The sequence below is a fragment of the Dendrobates tinctorius genome, unplaced genomic scaffold (assembly GCF_039654945.1).
Source record: "Dendrobates tinctorius isolate UK_male_01 unplaced genomic scaffold, ASM3965494v1 ptg000056l, whole genome shotgun sequence".
Taxonomy (NCBI): domain Eukaryota; kingdom Metazoa; phylum Chordata; class Amphibia; order Anura; family Dendrobatidae; genus Dendrobates; species Dendrobates tinctorius.
The window spans coordinates 11,467,262-11,486,416 of record NW_027361724.1 but is presented as its reverse complement, the minus strand read 5'-3'; the positions used below and the strand labels follow the sequence as shown (position 1 = coordinate 11,486,416).

At 45.8% G+C, this 19,155-nt stretch overlaps 1 protein-coding gene across 2 annotated transcripts in view; it reads left to right on the top strand.

Annotated features, from left to right (window-relative positions):
* Positions 1 to 19,155, top strand: part of CERKL (CERK like autophagy regulator) — a 285,626-nt gene that overhangs the window by 111,587 nt on the left and 154,884 nt on the right. The gene's annotated exons all lie outside the window — the stretch shown is intronic.

The following is a 19,155-nucleotide window of genomic DNA, read 5'->3' as shown; positions in this document are numbered from 1 at the left end:
GTATCAGTGGTGTTGGTTGTTGGGCTGCCTTTTAAGGCTTCCTGACAGGCTGGCATTTGTTTACCCACTGCTCCACAAACTGCTTTTTTAAAAGCAATCCCAATTTTTTATTTTGTCCTGCTGAGAAGAAAAAAAAACTGCTTCTGCTGCTAGCAATTTGGCCTGCACAACACACCAGTCACTGTGTGTGCAGTGCAAGGGGAGGCTATATAGTGGTGTATCAGTGGTGTTGGTTGTTGGGCTGCCTTCTAAGGCTTCCTGACAGGCTGGCATTGCTGTTTACCCACTGCTCCGCAAACTGCTTTTTTAAAAGCAATCCAATCTCCCTTATCCTCTAGTCACTTTTGTCACAGCTGTGCCATCGAGCCTGTCACATAGCGCTCAGATATTCATTGGGCCTCACACAATCCAAAAGTGTCCAGTGTCCAAAAGTGTGTGCAGAGATTCAAAATCTCCCTTATCCTCTAGTCACTTTTGTCACAGCTGTGCCATCGAGCCTGTCACATAGCGCTCAGATATCAGTGGGCCTCACACAATCCAAAAGTGTCCACTGTCCACAAGTGTGTGCAGAAATTCAAAATCTCCCTTATCCTCTAGTCACTTTTGTCACAGCAGTGCCATCGAGCCTGTCACATAGCGCTGAGATATCAGTGGGCCTCACACAATCCAAAAGTGTCCAGTGTCCAAAAGTGTGTGCAGATATTCAAAATCTCCCTTATCCTCTAGTCACTTTTGTCACAGCAGTGCCATCGAGCCTGTCACATAGCGCTCAGATATCAGTGGGCCTCACACAATCCAAAAGTGTCCAGTGTCCAAAAGTGTGTGCAGATATTCAAAATCTCCCTTATCCTCTAGTCACTTTTGTCACAGCAGTGCCATCGAGCCTGTCACATAGCGCTCAGATATCAGTGGGCCTCACACAATCCAAAAGTGTCCACTGTCCACAAGTGTGTGCAGAAATTCAAAATCTCCCTTATCCTCTAGTCACTTTTGTCACAGCAGTGCCATCGAGCCTGTCACATAGCGCTGAGATATCAGTGGGCCTCACACAATCCAAAAGTGTCCAGTGTCCAAAAGTGTGTGCAGATATTCAAAATCTCCCTTATCCTCTCATCACTTTGGTCACAGCTGTGCCATCGAGCCTGTCACATAGCGCTCAGATATCAGTGGGCCTCACACAATCCAAAAGTGTCCAGTGTCCAAAAGTGTGTGCAGAAATTCAAAATCTCCCCTGTCCTATAGACACCTTGTACCTTGTTTTACATTACTATATAGTTTGTTGGATTTTGTCTACATTTCTACCAAAAATGAGGAAGGCTGGTGGAAGAGGCCGTGGAATTGGGCGGGGGTTGGCAGCTGGTAATGATGGTGTTGGTGGTGGATCTGATGGTAGTGGCAAGAGCAAAATAGGACCGAATGCAGGAGGTGCTGACCCTGCGTCATCGTCTGGCTACATAAGGCCTCGAACGCTTAGTTTTCTAGGAGTTGGCAAACCGCTTTTAAAGCCAGAGCATCAGGAAAAAGTTTTGTCTTACATTGCTGACTCAGCCTCCAGCTCTATCGCCTCCTCTTCTTCAGTTGTAAAAGCACTGAGTCGTCATTGGAGGCTCATGTTCATGAACCACACCTTTCCTTGTGTCCTTCACCCCAACCAAGATTGAAGGATGACGCAGGCCATACTACTGATTACTCCATGGAGCTGTTTTCACATACCATGCCTGGATTATCAAGTCAAATGGTGAATTACCCAGGCCAAGATGAATCTGACATGGAGTGCACTGATGCACAGCCGCTGATGGATGATTCTGCTGGTACATTCACTCAGAGCACTACATTGTCCTCACAGTGTACAGAGCCAGATTCTGACCCTGATGAGACTCAGGTGCCCCTTCCCGCACACTATACCACCATACACGGTGACACAGAGGAAGGTGCACATGACATAGAAGAGGAGGTGATGGATGACCCAGTTGTTGACCCAGATTGGCATCCATTGGGGGAAGAGGGTGCTGCTTCCAATAGCTCAGATGAGGAGCATCCACAGCAGACATCGACATCGCAACAGCTGTTATCTGGCAGGCCCGGAGCACTCCAAAGACAGGTTCCAAACATCAAAAGAGTTGCTGGACAGCTTGTCCAGAGGGTCAAAAGATCACAGCGTGCTAGGCCGCAAAATGTCTGCCGAAGTAAGAAGAGTGCAGTGTGGCACTTTTTTGAACAAAATCCTCATGATCAGGCCAAGGTTATCTGTAAGAAGTGCGCAAAGACCTTTAGCCGAGGGAAAAATCTGAAAAATTTGAATACCAGTTGCATGCTTAGACATTTAACCAGCATGCACTTGCAAGCGTGGACACAACACCAAACCTCAAGTGCCACATGTGCAACTGATCACAACGAAGGTAGTCAGCAACGCTACATTGTTTCCCCCACTGTAAGCCCACCGGTTAGCACAGCAGCAAATGTTGAGGTGTCGTTGCAAGACCACAGCAGTCAGGGAATCCCACTGTTATATCAACGAAAGACTGATTCTAGGCCATCAGAAAGAACACCAACTCCATCACCATCATCAACCCTCTCTCAGTCCACCCTGTCCACCGCTACTTCCACCATATGCAGCTCTCAAGTCCAGCTCACCCTCCCAGACACTATGAGTAGGTCAAGAAAGTACTCAGTCTCTCATCCGCGTACACTGGGTTTGAACGCCCACATTGCCAAACTAATCTCGTTTGAGATGATGCCCTTTCGGTTGGTGGAAAGCACAGCTTTCCGCGAACTCATGGCCTATGCAGTACCACGCTATGACCTACCCAGTCGCCACTTCTTCTCTCGCAAAGCCATCCCAGCCCTCCACCATCATGTGAAAGACCGCATTGTCCATGCACTCAAGCAGTCAGTGAGCGGAAAGGTGCACCTCACAACTGATGCATGGTCCAGTCGGCATGGCCAGGGCCGTTACGTGTCCATCACTGCGCACTGGGTTAATGTGGTGGATGCAGGGTCCACAGGGGACAGCGGTGGTGGGACAGTGCTGCCTAGCCCACGGTATAGGAAACAGTTGGCTGTAGGAGTTCGACCCTCCTCCTCCTCCTCCTCCAGAAGCGAAAGCTCGTCCACAGAGCGCAGTCGTACGAGCACTCCATCTGCAGCTGCCACTGTTGCACACGATGTGTCCCCCTATCGAGCAGCTAGTGGAAAGCGTCAGCAGGCTGTGTTGCAGATGATGTGTTTGGGCGACACACACCGCCGAGGTGCTGGCCGAGTACTTGAAGCGACAAACTGAGTCATGGCTGGGCAGTGTACATCTTGAGGCAGGCAAGGTAGTTAGTGATAACGGCCGTAATTTTGTGGCAGCCATAGCCCTTTCAAAACTCAGCCACATACCTTGCTTGGCTCACACCTTGAACCTGGTGGTGCAGTGCTTCCTCAAAAATTATCCGGAGTTAACAGCCCTGCTCCAGAAGGTGCGAAGACTGTGCGCGCACATCCGCCGGTCACCTGTATACTCCGTTCGTATGCAGCAGCTGCAGCGATTGCTCCACCTTCCCAACCACCGCCTCATTATCGACATTGCAACAAGGTGGAACTCCACCCTGCACATGGTGGAGCGGCTGTGCGAGCAGAGGCAGGCCATAATGCATTTGTGGGAGGATACACGGCCAGGCACTTTGAGAGCAGATATGGAGTTGACAGGTGTGCAGTGGTCGAAGCTGAAAGACCTTTGTAAAGTCCTTCAGTGTTTTGAGGAATGCACACGGCTGGTAAGCGCAGACGACGCCATCCTAAGCATGAGCATCCCACTTATGCGTCTGCTCATGCAAACTTTGACGCACCTTAAGGAGCAGGCGTCTAAAAAGGGACCCCCGCATTGCCAAAATGATGAACGATGACGACTACTGGTTGGCCAGCATCCTGGATCCACGCTATAAAGGCAAATTACAAAACATCATGCCACAGGAGAACCTTGACCTAATATTGGCTAATAAACAAGCAACTCTGATAAATCGGTTGCTTGAGGCATTCCCAGCACACAGCAGCGGTGATGGTTCTCACACGAGCCGTAAGGGCCGGGGGCAGCTTGGCAGAGGTGTTCGTGGAGCACACAGCAGAAGTGGCGTTGGAGACAGGGGTTTCATGACAATGTTGTGGACTGATTTTTCAAATACCGCTCACACAACTGGTAATACTGCATCGATGGAAAGTGACAGGAGACAGCAGTTGTCAACTATGGTTACAAACTACTTTTCCTCCCATATCGATGTTCTCCCACACAGGTCATTCCCCTTTGACTATTGGGCCGCTAAACTGGACACCTGGCCTGAATTGGCCCAATATGCCTTACAGGAGCTCGCTTGCCCAGCTGCAAGTGTGCTATCGGAAAGAGTCTTCAGTGCAGCTGGATCAATCCTGACATAAAAAAGGACCCGTCTGTCAACCCAAAATGTGGATGATCTAACCTTCATTAAAATGAACCACGCATGGGTTTCCAAGGATTTTGTCCCACCTTCCCCTGATGACACATAGGGTGACAGAAAAATGGCTTGCTTTGGTCCACCTCTTCCTGGTACTTCACCTATTTCGCCTTTTGCATCAGCTGAATGTCCAACATCAACATATGCCACTTTCTAAAACTCCTTAACTGTGCTGCCTCCCCTCCCATGGCCGGGGTCACCACCTACCGCACGACACCGTGCGAGTGCCGTTGCCCTGAACAGGTGGGTAGGCCAACTCTTGGGCGCGGGCACTGGCACAGGGTCCCTCATAGTGCAATCAAGTGTCTCTGACGGTGGTGGTGCACACCCGCCATCAGACACACCGCTGTACTATGAGGGGCCCAGTGCCAGTACCGACGCCCACGAGTGGGCCCCCCTTGCTTGGGCAGGGCCCCAGCATTTACAATCTTTACCTCTCCCTGCTCCTCCGCTGTGTAATCTGGGCCGTCAAATCGATACTGTGCCTGACACCGTCTGAGCCTGCCTCCTGAGACATATATTTTGAATGTGTACGATATCCATACATGTTATCCAGGGATACGGTACCCTTTCTAACCTTTGTGCAATCATGTGCAATCCATACTGGGCCTAACACCGTCTGAGCCTGCCTCATGCTGTATAGACATATATTTTGAATGTGTACGCTATCCATACATGTTATCCGGTGATACGGTACCCTTTCTAACCTTTGTGCAATCACGTGCAATCCATACTGGGCCTAACACCGTCTGAGCCTGCCTCATGCTGTATAGACATATATTTTGAATGTGTACGCTATCCATACATGTTATCCAGGGATACGGTACCCTTTCTAACCTTTGTGCAATCACGTGCAATCCATACTGGGCCTAACACCGTCTGAGCCTGCCTCATGCTGTATAGACATATATTTTGAATGTGTACGCTATCCATACATGTTATCTGGGGATACGGTACCCTTTCTAACCTTTGTGCAATCACGTGCAATCCATACTGGGCCTAACACCGTCTGAGCCTGCCTCATGCTGTATAGACATATATTTTGAATGTGTACGCTATCCATACATGTTATCCGGTGATACGGTACCCTTTCTAACCTTTGTGCAATCACGTGCAATCCATACTTGGCTTAACACCGTCTGAGCCTGCCTCATGCTCTATAGACATATATTTTGAATGTGTACGCTATTCATACATGTTATCCGGGGATACGGTACCCTTTCTAACCTTTGTGCAATCACGTGCAATCCATACTGGGCCTAACACCGTCTGAGCCTGCCTCCTGAGACATATATTTTGAATGTGTACGCTATCCATACATGTTATCTGGGGATACGGTACCCTTTCTCACCTTTGTGCAATCACGTGTAATCCATACTGGGCGTGAGAACGGCTGGCGAGCTGTTAAGCAAGCTACAGCACCTGTCCAGACAAGTACAGGGATTCCCTAGCGAGGAGACTTATTTGATTGTTTTCAATGTTGGGACAGCAATTTTTGGGGAGCACTATACTCTGGAGAATGATAGATGGGGCCCACCATACACTGGAACATTCCAAAGGTGGACATCAGACACTGGAGCAGCATTTACAGGGCCCATTATACACTAGAGCATTAGAAATGGGGCCCATTATGTTTGGAGCATTATTTGGGCCCATAAGACAGTGGAGCTTCATCCATGGGGACCAACATATACTGTAGCATTATGTGGAGCTCATCATATACGGTTTCAAACATTATATGGGACCAATGATTCTGTATGGAGAAATAGATGGGCCTCGTCATGAGATGTAAAAAGTGAGGTATTTTTCATTGGACTATACCGCTATTTCTCTGCCGTATCGGAGCATGATGAGTTGTGGTATGTGTTAAAGGGGCGCTCTTTCGCCCAGGGCACTTGAAAACCTGGAGCCAGCCCTCCCCCCCCACAGTTTGTAGCCAAATAACCCCCATTTTTCATTGCGTAACTTGTATTATGAAGTTAATTAAGGTTGACAAGCTTAAGAAAGAAGAATTGATGCTTTTGGCATTCAAATGGGCACTGTAGGTGTGTTTCCTGTCCTCCTCTCACTGCCGACTTTTATTCCCCATTGACTTACATTGGGTTTCGTGTTTCGGGACGACCCCGACTTTTCCCTATAATCGGACGATCTTGCTCGACCCGACTTTTGGAAAAGTCGGGTTTCACGAAACGAAACGCGACCCTAAAAAACCAAAAGTCGCTCAACTCTACTTGCAATGGTTGCAGCAGATAGTTTACCATCTATGCTTGCACACTGCTGTGGAAGAAACATGCCGGGCCTGCCGCCTATGCGAACTAGCTAAACCACCCGCACAACGGGCCCCGGTGCAAACGATAGTGACGTCAGCACCCCTCGAGCTCTTGACGGTAGACTATGTGATTATTGGTCCTGCATACCAGGCGTATGAACATTGTCTCGTCGTGGTGGATCACTTCACCAAATTTGCTGTGGTAACCCCCACCCAAAATCAAACTGCGGAGTCAGCCGCCTATGCAATCTGCAAGAACTTTATCCAAGTGTACGGCTGCCCTCAACGGATACATTTGTATCAGGGAGCATGCTTCCTAGGGAAGGTCATGGAGGAGCTACATCGTCTCTATGGTATCAATAAATCTCGAACCACACCATGCCACACACAGGGAAACGGGGCCTACGAACGCTTTAATCGGACATTAATTCAAATGTTGCATACCCTGGAGAGTGACCGGAAGGCCCGCTGGCCTGAGTATGTCCCTGAACTAGTGTGGGTCTATAACAACCGGGAGCACCGAGTTACCGGCTATACCCCCTACTCATTGCTATTCGGGCGAGAAGGCAAAGGGATCACGGAGGTAGAACTAAACCCAGAGGAAACCCATCCCTGGTCCGGGGTGTCATCATGGGTCCAAAACCTCCGACACTGGCTACAGACCCTTCACCGCATTGTCCAGACAAAACTCCAGGACCTAGAACATGCAGGGGGGACTCTACCTTCACACACCGACTTCCAGACTGGGGATCGAGTACTCCTACTAGACCAGCGCCCCCAGAACAAGCTAGAACCACGGTGGGAAGAGAGTCCTTACCTAGTATTGCGCCGAATAAGCCCCGATGGGCCTGTGTACGAGATACGACCTGAAAGGGACAGTGCACTTCCCACTCGTACTGTGCACCATAATATGATGCGGCCCTGTACATCCAACGACCCCATGCGACCCGAACCCACTCCTCAGGCCCCCGAACCAATGCCCATGGTCTGGGACCTAGATGATGAAGAAGATAGCCCAGCGGTACAAGCGGGCCATCCAAGGAACAATATCTCAGCAAGTCACGCCAGCTCACCAGAATCGGCCAGTCCACCACCGGCCACCACCCCAGAAAGCTCCACCACAGTCGAACGAAGACGCTCCGAGCGGTCAACAGCTGGCAAACCCCCCCTAACGATACGAACAGGATCAGTTCGTATGGCAACAGGAACTTTTGTCTCAAAAGGTCAACCCGAGCCTACCAAGACCCTCGCCTGGGGACTGGTGAGCATACAGGATGGGGGAGTGTAGGAGGAGAGGCGTCCGCCGAGTACCCGGGCCGAAACCGAGGGGAACATCTTCTAGGTTCTGGGGGTATCTGTTTCCAGGGAGCAGAGCTAAGGGATGGACCACTGAGACTGACAGGGCAGTTGGGGGAGGAGTCCAGATAAAAGGGATGGAGAGGGCCAGACTGAGTGAGTCATCAGAAAGGGAGAGAAGGAGGAGAAGGCTTGGTGAGGGCCAGAGAGCGAGAGCCACGAGCAGTGAACAGAGAGGACAGTGACAGGAGGGAGACTCTCAGTGAACCGCAGGGAGATGGTGCTGAGCTTACTGACAAAAGAAGACTGCTGCCTCACTCCAGCTCTTGGCTGCGGCCTACTCGCAGCCATCTGCGGCCGACACCGCCTCACTCCAGCTTGCGGCTGCGGCCTCCTCGCTGCTGTCCGCAGCCACTGCGGCTTCCCTCCTGACAACGGCGTTGACTCCTCCTTTGCCGCCCGCAGCTGCCACTGCCCTGCTCCAGTCCGTGGTAGGGGCTGGGCCTGCGCCTGCCGCGGATCCTCCAGTGCGGCCGCAGACTGCGCCTGTGGCCTATCAACCGCTACTTATCACCGCCGCTGCCAGTCCCTGTCAGGGAGTTGCGACCTTCACTCTCCCACCCCCAGGCGGTATGCCGCTGCCTCCGCTGGGGGACATCCCGCCAAAGAGCTCTCCGCGGGCCTGTTGATCCCCTGCTTCGCCCGGACGTCGGAACGCCCGAAGACTACGCTAGATCCTCAGCGGCTGGGCCCAGTGTCTGCGACGCCGACACACCGTTGAACAGGACGCCGAGGGACGTCAGGACGGATGTGACACTTACTGTAGTAACTAAGGACCCGTAGTCGGCCATTCCGCGGCCCTATAGTGACCGGTCTTTGCCGGAGTAGTTGTGTCCTCCCAAGCCTTGTTTATGTGTATTTGCTCCCTGCGAGGACAACTACTGTTACTCTGTTGGTTGTTTAAAATAGCCCTAATGGCATTTATCTATAAATGTTACCTTTTAAAGTTTTATCTGTCTCGCGTCTCGTCACTGCATCCTGCGTACCTGCTATTACCACACACAGACAATGAAAAAATGGCCCAGGACATTCAAGCACGATCAGCAATATCCAGCGAGGGGGGCCAGTTGTCGCTACTTGTCACATGTAGCGAGATAGCAGGCGAGATCGCTGTTGCATCACAAAATCGGTGACGCTTTAGCGATCTCACTAGCGAGCTCGCTATGTGAGACGGGGGGTTTAAGAGTGGCCACCACTGGACATACATCGTGGTGCAGCAAGGGCTAGCAATTTCTCCCTCCAATTGTGTGAGTACTTAGAATCGTAGAGTTGGAAGGGACCTCCTGGGCCATCTGGTCCAACCACCTGCTCAAAGCAGGATTCGCTAAATCATCCCAGTCAGATGTCTGTCCAGCCTCCGTTTGAAGACTTCCATTGAAGGAGAACTCACCACTTCTCGTGGCAGCCTGTTCCACTCATTGATCACTCTAACTGTCAAAAAGTTTTTTCTAATATCTAATCTGTGTCTCCTCCCATTCAGTTTCATCTCATTGCTTCTAGTCTTTCCTTGTGCAAATGAGAATAAAGTTGATCCTTCTACAATGTGACAGCCCTTTAGATATTTGTAGACAGCTATTAAGTCTCCTCTCAGTCTTCACTTTTGCAAACTAAACATTCCCAAATCCTGCAACCTTTCCTCATAAGACAGGGTTTGCAGACCGGTCACCATTCTGGTCGCTCTTTTCTGAACTTGCTGCAGTTTGTTGATGTCTTTTTTAAAATGTGGTGCCCAAAACTGGACACAATATTCCAGATGAGGTCTGACCAAAGAGGAGTAGAGGGAAATAATGACTTCACGTGATCTAGACTGTATGCTTCTGTTAAAACATCCTAGAATTGCATTTGCCTTTTTTGCTGCTGCATCACACTGTTGACTCATATTCAGTCTGTGATCTATTAGTATACCCAAGTCTTTTTCACATGTGCTGTTGCTTAGCCCTATTCCTCCCATTATGTATATGCTTTTTTAATTTTTATTGCCCAGATGTAGTACTTTGCATTTTTCCCTATTAAAAACCATTCTGTTAGTTGCTGCCCACTTCTCCAGTTTATTTATATCTTTTTGAATCCTCTCTCTCTCTTCTCTAGTATTAGCTATTCCTCCTAGCTTTGTGTCATCAGCAAATTTAATCAGTTTACCCTCAATTCCTTCATCTAAATCGTTGATAAAGATGTTGAACAATACAGGGCCCAGGACAGAGCCCTGTGGTACCCCACTTGAGACATTCTTCCAACTGGATGTGCAGCCATTTACGACCACTCTTTGGGTCCGATCACTAAGCCAGTTATGAATCCACCTAACAGTTGCCTTGTCCATTCCATACTTAGTCATTTTTTCAATAAGGATTGTATGAGATACTTTGTCAAATGCTTTGCTGAAGTCAAGATATACTATATCTACAGCATTTCCTTGATCCACCCAATCAGTGATTCCGTCATAGAAGGAAATTAAGTTAGTCTGACATGACTTATTAGTTACAAACCCATGCTGACTCTGTTTAATCACTTCATTCTTATCCAGGTACTGACATACATGTTGTTTAATAATTTGTTCAAAGATCTTTCCTGGTATAGAAGTCAGACTCACCGGCCTATAGTTGCCTGGGTCCACCTTCTTCCCCTTTTTGAAGATAGGAACAACATTTGCTCTTCTCCAGTCTTCTTGGACTTCTCCTGTTCTCCAAGAATTTTCAAAGATTATGGAGAGGGGTTCAAAAATTTCTTCTGCTATCTCCTTCAGTACTCTGGGGTGTAATTCATCTGGACCTGGAGACTTGAATTCATTTAGGTTAGCTAAGTGTTTCCTCACTATCTTTCTGTTTATAGATATCCTGGATTCTTAAGCCTCAATTCATTGTCAGCTTTAGTTAATCTGATTTGTGCCCTGCAGGTTCTGCAGACAGCATTATATTCTTCTTTAGATATGCCTCCCTCTTTCCATTTTATAAACATTTTTTTCTTCCATTTTAGCATGTGCTTAAGTTCTGTGTTCATCCATCCAGGTTTCCTTAAATGCTTCCTATTCTTCCCTCTTTTCGGAATTGTTAACATTTGTGCTTTGAGAATTTAATTTTTCAAGATTTCCCATCCTTCCTGGACATTTTTGTCTTTAAGGATATCCAGCCATTGGATCCCTCCAATTCTCTTTCTGAATCCCTTAAAATCTGCCTTTCTGAAATCTAACCTTGACATCTGAGTCTTCACAGGTCTTCCTCCTCTAGTTATCCAAAATTCTAAAATAGCATGGTCGCTACCTCCTAGGGTCCCAGCCACTTTTACCTCCTCAACCATTTCCTCCCTGTTTATAAGGATTAGATCCAAGGTAGCAGTTCCCCTTGTTTTCTCCCCTACCTTTTGGAAGATAAAGTTGTCAGCAAGAGAGGATAAGAATTTCCTTGACCTGTTAGTTTTGCCTGAGAGAGATTCCCAACAAATGTCTGGATAGTTGAAATCTCCCATGACAACTATGTCATATTTTTTGGAGAACTTGGCCATTTGATGCATAAAGAGTCCATCCATATCTTCAGCTTGCACAGGCGGCCTGTAGTAAATGCCTACAATGGTGTCCTTTCCATTGTTCTGTCCTTGTATTCTTACCCAAACAGTTTCCACAGAACTCCCAGTCTCTGAAGCTTCAATCTCTGTGCAGATATACGCGTTTCTAACATACAATGCGACACCTCCTCCTCGTTTATCAAGTCTGTTTCTTGCAAATAAGTTGTATCCTTCTAGCCTTGTATTCCAATCATGTGTATCATCCCACCAAGTTTCAGTGATTCCAATGACATCATATTTCTTTTCCTGTGTTAGTAGTTCCAATTCTCCTTGTTTGTTGCCCTTGCTTTGTGCATTAGTATAGAAACATTTTAGTTTGTGATTATTGCTTAGGGAATGTCCGAGTCCGATTCTCGTTTCTGAGAAGGTTCGCTGCATGTCATCTCTGTACCCGAAGAATATTAATCTGGTGTTACTGTGTTACTGATGTGCCAAGTTACAGCACGGTTTTCTTATAAAGACAGACCCTTGTATAAACCCACTTAGACTTGAATTGTAAAGACTGCTGGTCTGGAACAGGACTCTGGTTGTGTCCGGTGATGGCGGCATACATGGGTTGTACCCACGTTTCTGTGTGTAGTCAGGAAAGAATTCCAGTAGTGACCTAATAACTGAAAGGACTGACGGAGGTGTTGGACAAAGGGAAACAAGTGACTGCAGAATGGTTGGTAAATGTGGCCATTGCATGGGAACAGTGGCCACTAATGACTGAAGCCTCCATCCTGGTTTGGTCCTGGAGCCCCCCGGCTACTTGTTGAACATCTTTTCTCTGTTTTTTACTTTTACACAAGACCCTGTGTTTTCTGTATTCTGCGTCTCTGTGTCCCGGTCTTCAGTGTTCTCTCTGTAGTATGTTGTGTAGGACGTACTGTATACAGTGCTAATGCTCCCAACACAGACTGAGCCCTAAAACAATTGTAATGTATTTTGGGTACCGGAGCTGACATTATGACATCTGCTCCCTGTGTATGGAGCCCCCTATACTTCCAGATCTAGTTGTGGAATATTCAGGATAGTAGTAATCACTCCCATCATTGTCACAGTGTAAGGTGAAATCCAGGAAAAAACCACATAACACAATATATTTCCAACAATGTAGACCAGCTCACTCCTGTGAACCACCTGGAACCTCAGCTGACCTGGTTAACTCCGTTGTGCCCCGATCTGGATGTAGGAGTCCATCCATACAAATGTGAACAACGACAAAGCAAAGTCCAGCAATAACGTGAGCAATCCAGGATGCTGTTAAAATTTTTTTTCTTTTTATTCATAAATCCATTAAAATGCAATGGTCCAAGCAGTTCAAAACAGCAATAACGCAGGAAAGTCGTGCAGATAGGACAACGCATTTCAGCGGTAGAACCCCCTGATTCTGGACCGTGAAGAAGGCGGGTTCTACCGCTGAAACGCGTAGTCCTATCTGCACGACTTTCCTGCGTTATTGCTGTTTTGAACTGCTTGGACCATTGCATTTTAATGGATTTATGAATAAAAAGAAAAAATTTTTTAACAGCATCCTGGATTGCTCACGTTATTGCTGGACTTTGCTTTGTCGTTGTCAACACAATATATTTATCTAGAATATTTTTTTTTAAATGGAATAGCAATAAGCAACATTGTAATGATAATATTACTGGCACTTTAAGAAATGAAACTATGGTCACAGTGACTCTCAGATTGGCCCCGATGGAGGCCACAGAACGAGCTGCAGTCATTGGGGACCACCTGAGAGCCCCTGGGACCTAAAGATCCAGAGGAAGGCAAAGAAAACCCCCCATAGAGTTCTGCTTCAGGGGGAAAAAAAATTCCTTCCTGACTCCATTGCTGGCGATCGGATATTTCCCTGGATCTCGTGTCCTGCTGCATATTGCTGTATATAACCTTGGCTTACGTCATGTGAACAGCGGCCAAATAGCTGTTGGCTGAGCGCTCGTCCTATATGATAAGATCTGTGATGGAGGCTCCTAATAGGGCTTCCAATGAAGAGGTGAAATCAGCCAAATGTGTATAAGAGCTGGCGAGTGATGAAGGAGACAAAGGCTGGTAGGTAATAAATCATTATCTGTCTTTACAGGAAGGTTTTTTTTTAACTGTATAAGAGGTTACTATTGGTAGAAAAAAACACAGAGCTTCACTTTCTCCCTGCTGCTCCAGCTCTGGATCTTTAGCACTTCCTGCGGTCTATTTTGACAGGTTGCAGCAGTGATGGCTCAACTACAGGAGACATAATTGCTGCAGCCAATCACTGAGCTTAGAAGCTCTACCGGCATGGGCAACTGAGCCAAGTGATTGGCTCCAGAACTGCAGTCATGATATCATCCCTGAAGCCAGTGACTAAAGATCAGAGGCAGCGGTGAAGAGCCAGAACAGGAGGGGTCGGAGGTAGGAAAGCTTCATGTGTTATTATCACACATTACGGTAAAACCCTTTTAACTACTTAAAGACCGAGCAATTTTTTTTGTTTTTGCACTTCCGGTTTTTCCTTCCCCAGAGGCATAACATTTTAAATTTTCAGGAATGGGGCTGTGTGAGATCTTGTTTTTTGCACCTGAACCGATGTTTATATTTATACTATTTTGGGATATATACAATGTTTTAATCACCTGTTATTATATATTTTTTTCTTTTGTTGCAATGGCGGAAAGACTGTAGTTCTGGAATTTTATTTTTTTTTCTAGTTGGCCCGTTTACCTATCGGACTAATTTATGTTATATTTTGATAGATCTGACTTTTACGAATGCAGCAATATCACATATGTGTATTTTTTATATTTCTAAATTTTTAATGGGGGAAACCGATGATTTGAACTTTTATTTTTTTCATATTTTTTAAAGCATTTTTAACTTTTCACTGCATTTGTTAGTCCCCTTAGGGGACTTGAACCTGCCATCATCTGATTGCTTGTCCTACATACAGCATTGCTATATATAGCAGAAATCGTAGTCTCCTACAAACAGCAGCCACAGGCAACATTCACAGGACTACAGTGGTGACAGACACAGGGATTCTCAGCGATCAGGTCATGGGTGCGCGGATGAGGGGATAGAATGGTTCCTCCCCCTGCCGGCAAGCATTAAATGCAGCTGTCACAGATTGACTGCGGTATTTAACAGGTTAACAGCGGTGGGTGGATCTTCGCTCCACCCGCTGCTGTTAGAGGCATATGATGGCTGAATAACACAGCCATCATCTGCTGATTAAAGATGGGGTTCGGCCTTTCATATTCGCGTGAATGGTGGGGAGACGACTTATGGCGGACATAGTCCTTCATAAGATGTTAGGGAATAAGGTGCATTTGTTAGATAAAGCGTGACTGTAGCTAGCTGTATTTTCTAGACTATATGACGCACTTTTTAACAACAAAAATATTGCTAAATATTGTGTGCGTCTTAAATGTGTGCCTGAAATGAAGTGACCGGTTACCTTTAATACATACATGAACACTCACACATATACACACAAAGGCACTCACATGCACTACATGCAGTAGTAGTCCCATCATCCATCTAATGTGTTGAATGTAAAAAAAAAAAATACTACGTACATACTACATATATACTACCTTCATACAACATACATACATACTACATACATACTTCATATATACTACATTCATACAACATACATATATGCTACATACATGCTACATATATGCTACATTCATACAACATGCATGCATACTACATACATGCTACATATATACTACATTCATACAACATATATACATACTACATACTACATACATGCTACATATATACTACATTCATACAACATATATACATACTACATACTACATACATGCTACATAAATACTACATTCATACAACATACATACATACTACATGCATACTACATATATACTACATTCATACAACATACATACATACATACTACATACATGCTACATATATACTACATTCATACAACATACATACATACTACATACATGCTATATATACTACATTCATACAACATATATACATACTACATACATGCTACATATATACTACATTCATACAACATACATACTACATACATGCTACATATATACTACATTCATACAACACACATACATACTACATACATACTACATATATGCTACATTCATACAACATACATACATGCTACAATATATACTACATTCATACAACATACATACTACAGTACATACATACTACATTCATACAACATACAGTACATACATACTACATACATACTACATGCATACTACATTCATACAACATACAGTACATACATACTACATACATGCTACATATATACTACATTCATACAACATACATACATAGTACATACTACATACATACAACATGCTACAGACATACTACATACATACATACTACATACTGCATACATACTACATACATACTGCATACAATACATTCATATAATATATACATACAGTGCATATAACATAGAGAACATACTCGCCATCACTTGTCACTTTGATCCCCGAAGCCAGTGTCATCTATGAAAAAATATGAAAATAACAAACAAGCCATATACTCCCTGATCCGCAGAAATCCACGAGGATCCCACGCCGATCTCCCGTGGAGAACAGCAGCATCATTTGATGCGACCGCTCTCTAGGGGCTTCAATAATCCAATGACGGGAGGTAGGTATCCTTCCGCACTGTATTCCTCCGCCACTGTAAAAAAATAGTCCCTAGTCTCACTTTTGGCATTGCTGTGTGAGAAAGTTCCCACTCAGCTTTTGACATAAAGTGAGACCAGGGACTATTTTTTTTTACAGTGGCGGAGGAATACAGTGCGGAAGGATACATATCTTCCGTCACTGGATTCCTGGAGCCCCGTAGAGAGCGGTAGCAACAGCTGATGCTGCTGTTCTCCACGGGAGATCGGCGTGGGACACGCGTGGATTTCTGCGGATCATGGAGTATATTGTTTGTTTGTTATTTTCACATTTTTCCACAGATGACACTGGCTGCGGGGATCAAAGTGACAAGTGACGATGAGTATGTACTCTATGTTATATGTACTGTATGTCTATATGTATGTATTGTATGAATGTATTGTATGCAGTATGTAGTATGTATGTATGTATGTTGTATGTCTGTATTATGTTGTATGTATGTATGTACTATGTATGTACTATGTATGTATGTTGTATGAATGTAGTATATATGAAGCATGTATGTAGTATGTAGTATGCATGTATGTTGCATGAATGTAGTATATATGTAGCATGTATGTAGTATATAGTATGTATGTATGTTGTATGAATGTAGTATATATGTAGCATGTATGTAGTATGTAGTATGTTGTATGAATGTAGTATATATGTAGCATGTATGTAGTATGTATGTATGCTGTATGAATGTAGTATATATGTAGTATGTATGTTGTATGAATGTAGTATATATGTAGCATGTATGTAGTATGTAGTATGTATGTTGTATGAATGTAGTATGTATGTAGTATTTTTTTTTTTTTTTTACATTGAACACATTAGCCGGATGATGGGACTACTACTGTCCCATCATTGGCTAATGTGTCAATCACTGTCATTGTAGCAGGCATCGCCCGATGGGACTTGTAGTCCCATCGGACGATGCCTGCACACACACAAGACCCCCGGCAGGCCCGCACAGACCACCGGCAGCCGGCACAGGCCCCCGGCAGACGGCACAGACCATCGACAGCTGGCACAGGCCCCCGAGAGGCCCGTACAGACCACCGGCAGCCGGCGCAGACCACCGACAGGCCTGTACAGACCCCCGAGAGGCCCGTACAGACCACCGGCAGCTGGCACAGGCCCCCGACAGTCGGCATAGACCACCGAGAGGCCCGTATAGACCACCGGCAGCCGGCACAGACCCCCGAGAGGCCCACACAGACTCGCACAGTGTTCGCCCACGCACCGCCCACACTCTTCCTCCCTCCCGAACAGGATGTACAAGGCAAGAAAGGAGTTTTTTAATTCCGATATTTCTGTCCCATTGACTTGAATGGGACTTCCGGTATCGGAATCGACGATACCCGATACTTTTTATGTATCGGGCCGATCCAATCCGATCCGATATTTCTGAATATCGGATGGTATCGCTCAACACTAGTCACGCAATGAAAGAAACTAAGTTTGTCTCAATGTGAATTTTAGATATACAATAGATCAAAAAATGAGTACACACCTCACATTTTTGAAAATATATTATTATATCTTTTCATGGGCCAACCCTGGAGATCTGACACTTTGTTAAAATGTAAAGTAGTCAGTGTACGGCTTGTATTACAGTGTAAATTGGATCACCGCAAAATATCTCGGTACACATCCATTAATGTCTAAACCACTTGCAGCAAAAGTGAGTACACCCCTAAGTGAAAACTGCCAAATTGTGCCCAAAGTGTCAATTTTTTTTGTGGCCGCCATTATTTTCAAGCTCTGCCTTAATTCTCTTGGGCATGGAGTTCACTAGAGCTTCACAGATTACCACTGGAATCCTTTTCCACTCCTCCATGACAATATCACAGAGCTGGCGGATGTTAGAGACTTTGTGCTCCTCCACCTTCCCTTTGAGGATGCCCCTCCGATAGCTATTACGTCGTAGGTCTGGAGACATGCTTGGCTAGTCCAGCATCTTTACCCTCAGCTTCTTTGGCAAGGCAGTGGTCGTTTGGAGGTGTGTTTGGGGTCGTTATCATGTTGGCATAGTGTCCTGCATCCCAGTTTCCAAAGGGAGGGAATCACGCTCTGTTCCAGTATGTCACAGTACATGTTGGTATTCATGGTTCCCTCGATGACCTGTAGCTCCCCACTGCTGGCAACACTCATGCAGTGTGAGAGCAGGATTTATATTTATCTATCCTGACTCCATTTCAGATAATCTACATGCATTTCCTTCTTTCCGGAACGGAGTTTGAGTCTGTGTGCTTTTTTTGAGATAAGGAATTTTAGGAATGTCTTTGCCTAACGGACTTGAAGAAAACATGGGAAAAAAACGAAACTAAAGTGTAAAAGGTGCATATAAACTTTTCTGCTGGGTGTAGACAGTATTACGTTTAGCCAATGAGAATTATATATGCTAATGCCAGCACATTTTTAGAGATATTCTGAGACAAGTGTGACCACCTCTATAAAAGCAGAAGTTTGGGCGGTTTGCTGTTTTGGAGCATTCGGGCGTATGTTACAGCTGTTGTCCACAACAAGGACAGCCCCTTCTCAAACTGAATTTTTGCTCCAGGGCAAAATAAAAACACCTGCAGTATACTCACCTCTCATGCTGGTGCTGTTCCAGTGGTGTCGGCACTCTCATTCCCTGGGCTCATGTGAACTTGTTGTGAAAAAGAGAGCCCTGCACCCCATCACCGCCGGCGTCATTGTATCCACCTTCGGACTTACTAGTAATATAGAGGCCACTCACTTTCTCTTGAGTTACTGATAAATCCGAAGGCGGGGGAAATTACGGCAGTGGTGATTGAGTGCAGGGCTCACGTGGCACAACGTAGCGTGAGTCCTGTGAGCATGA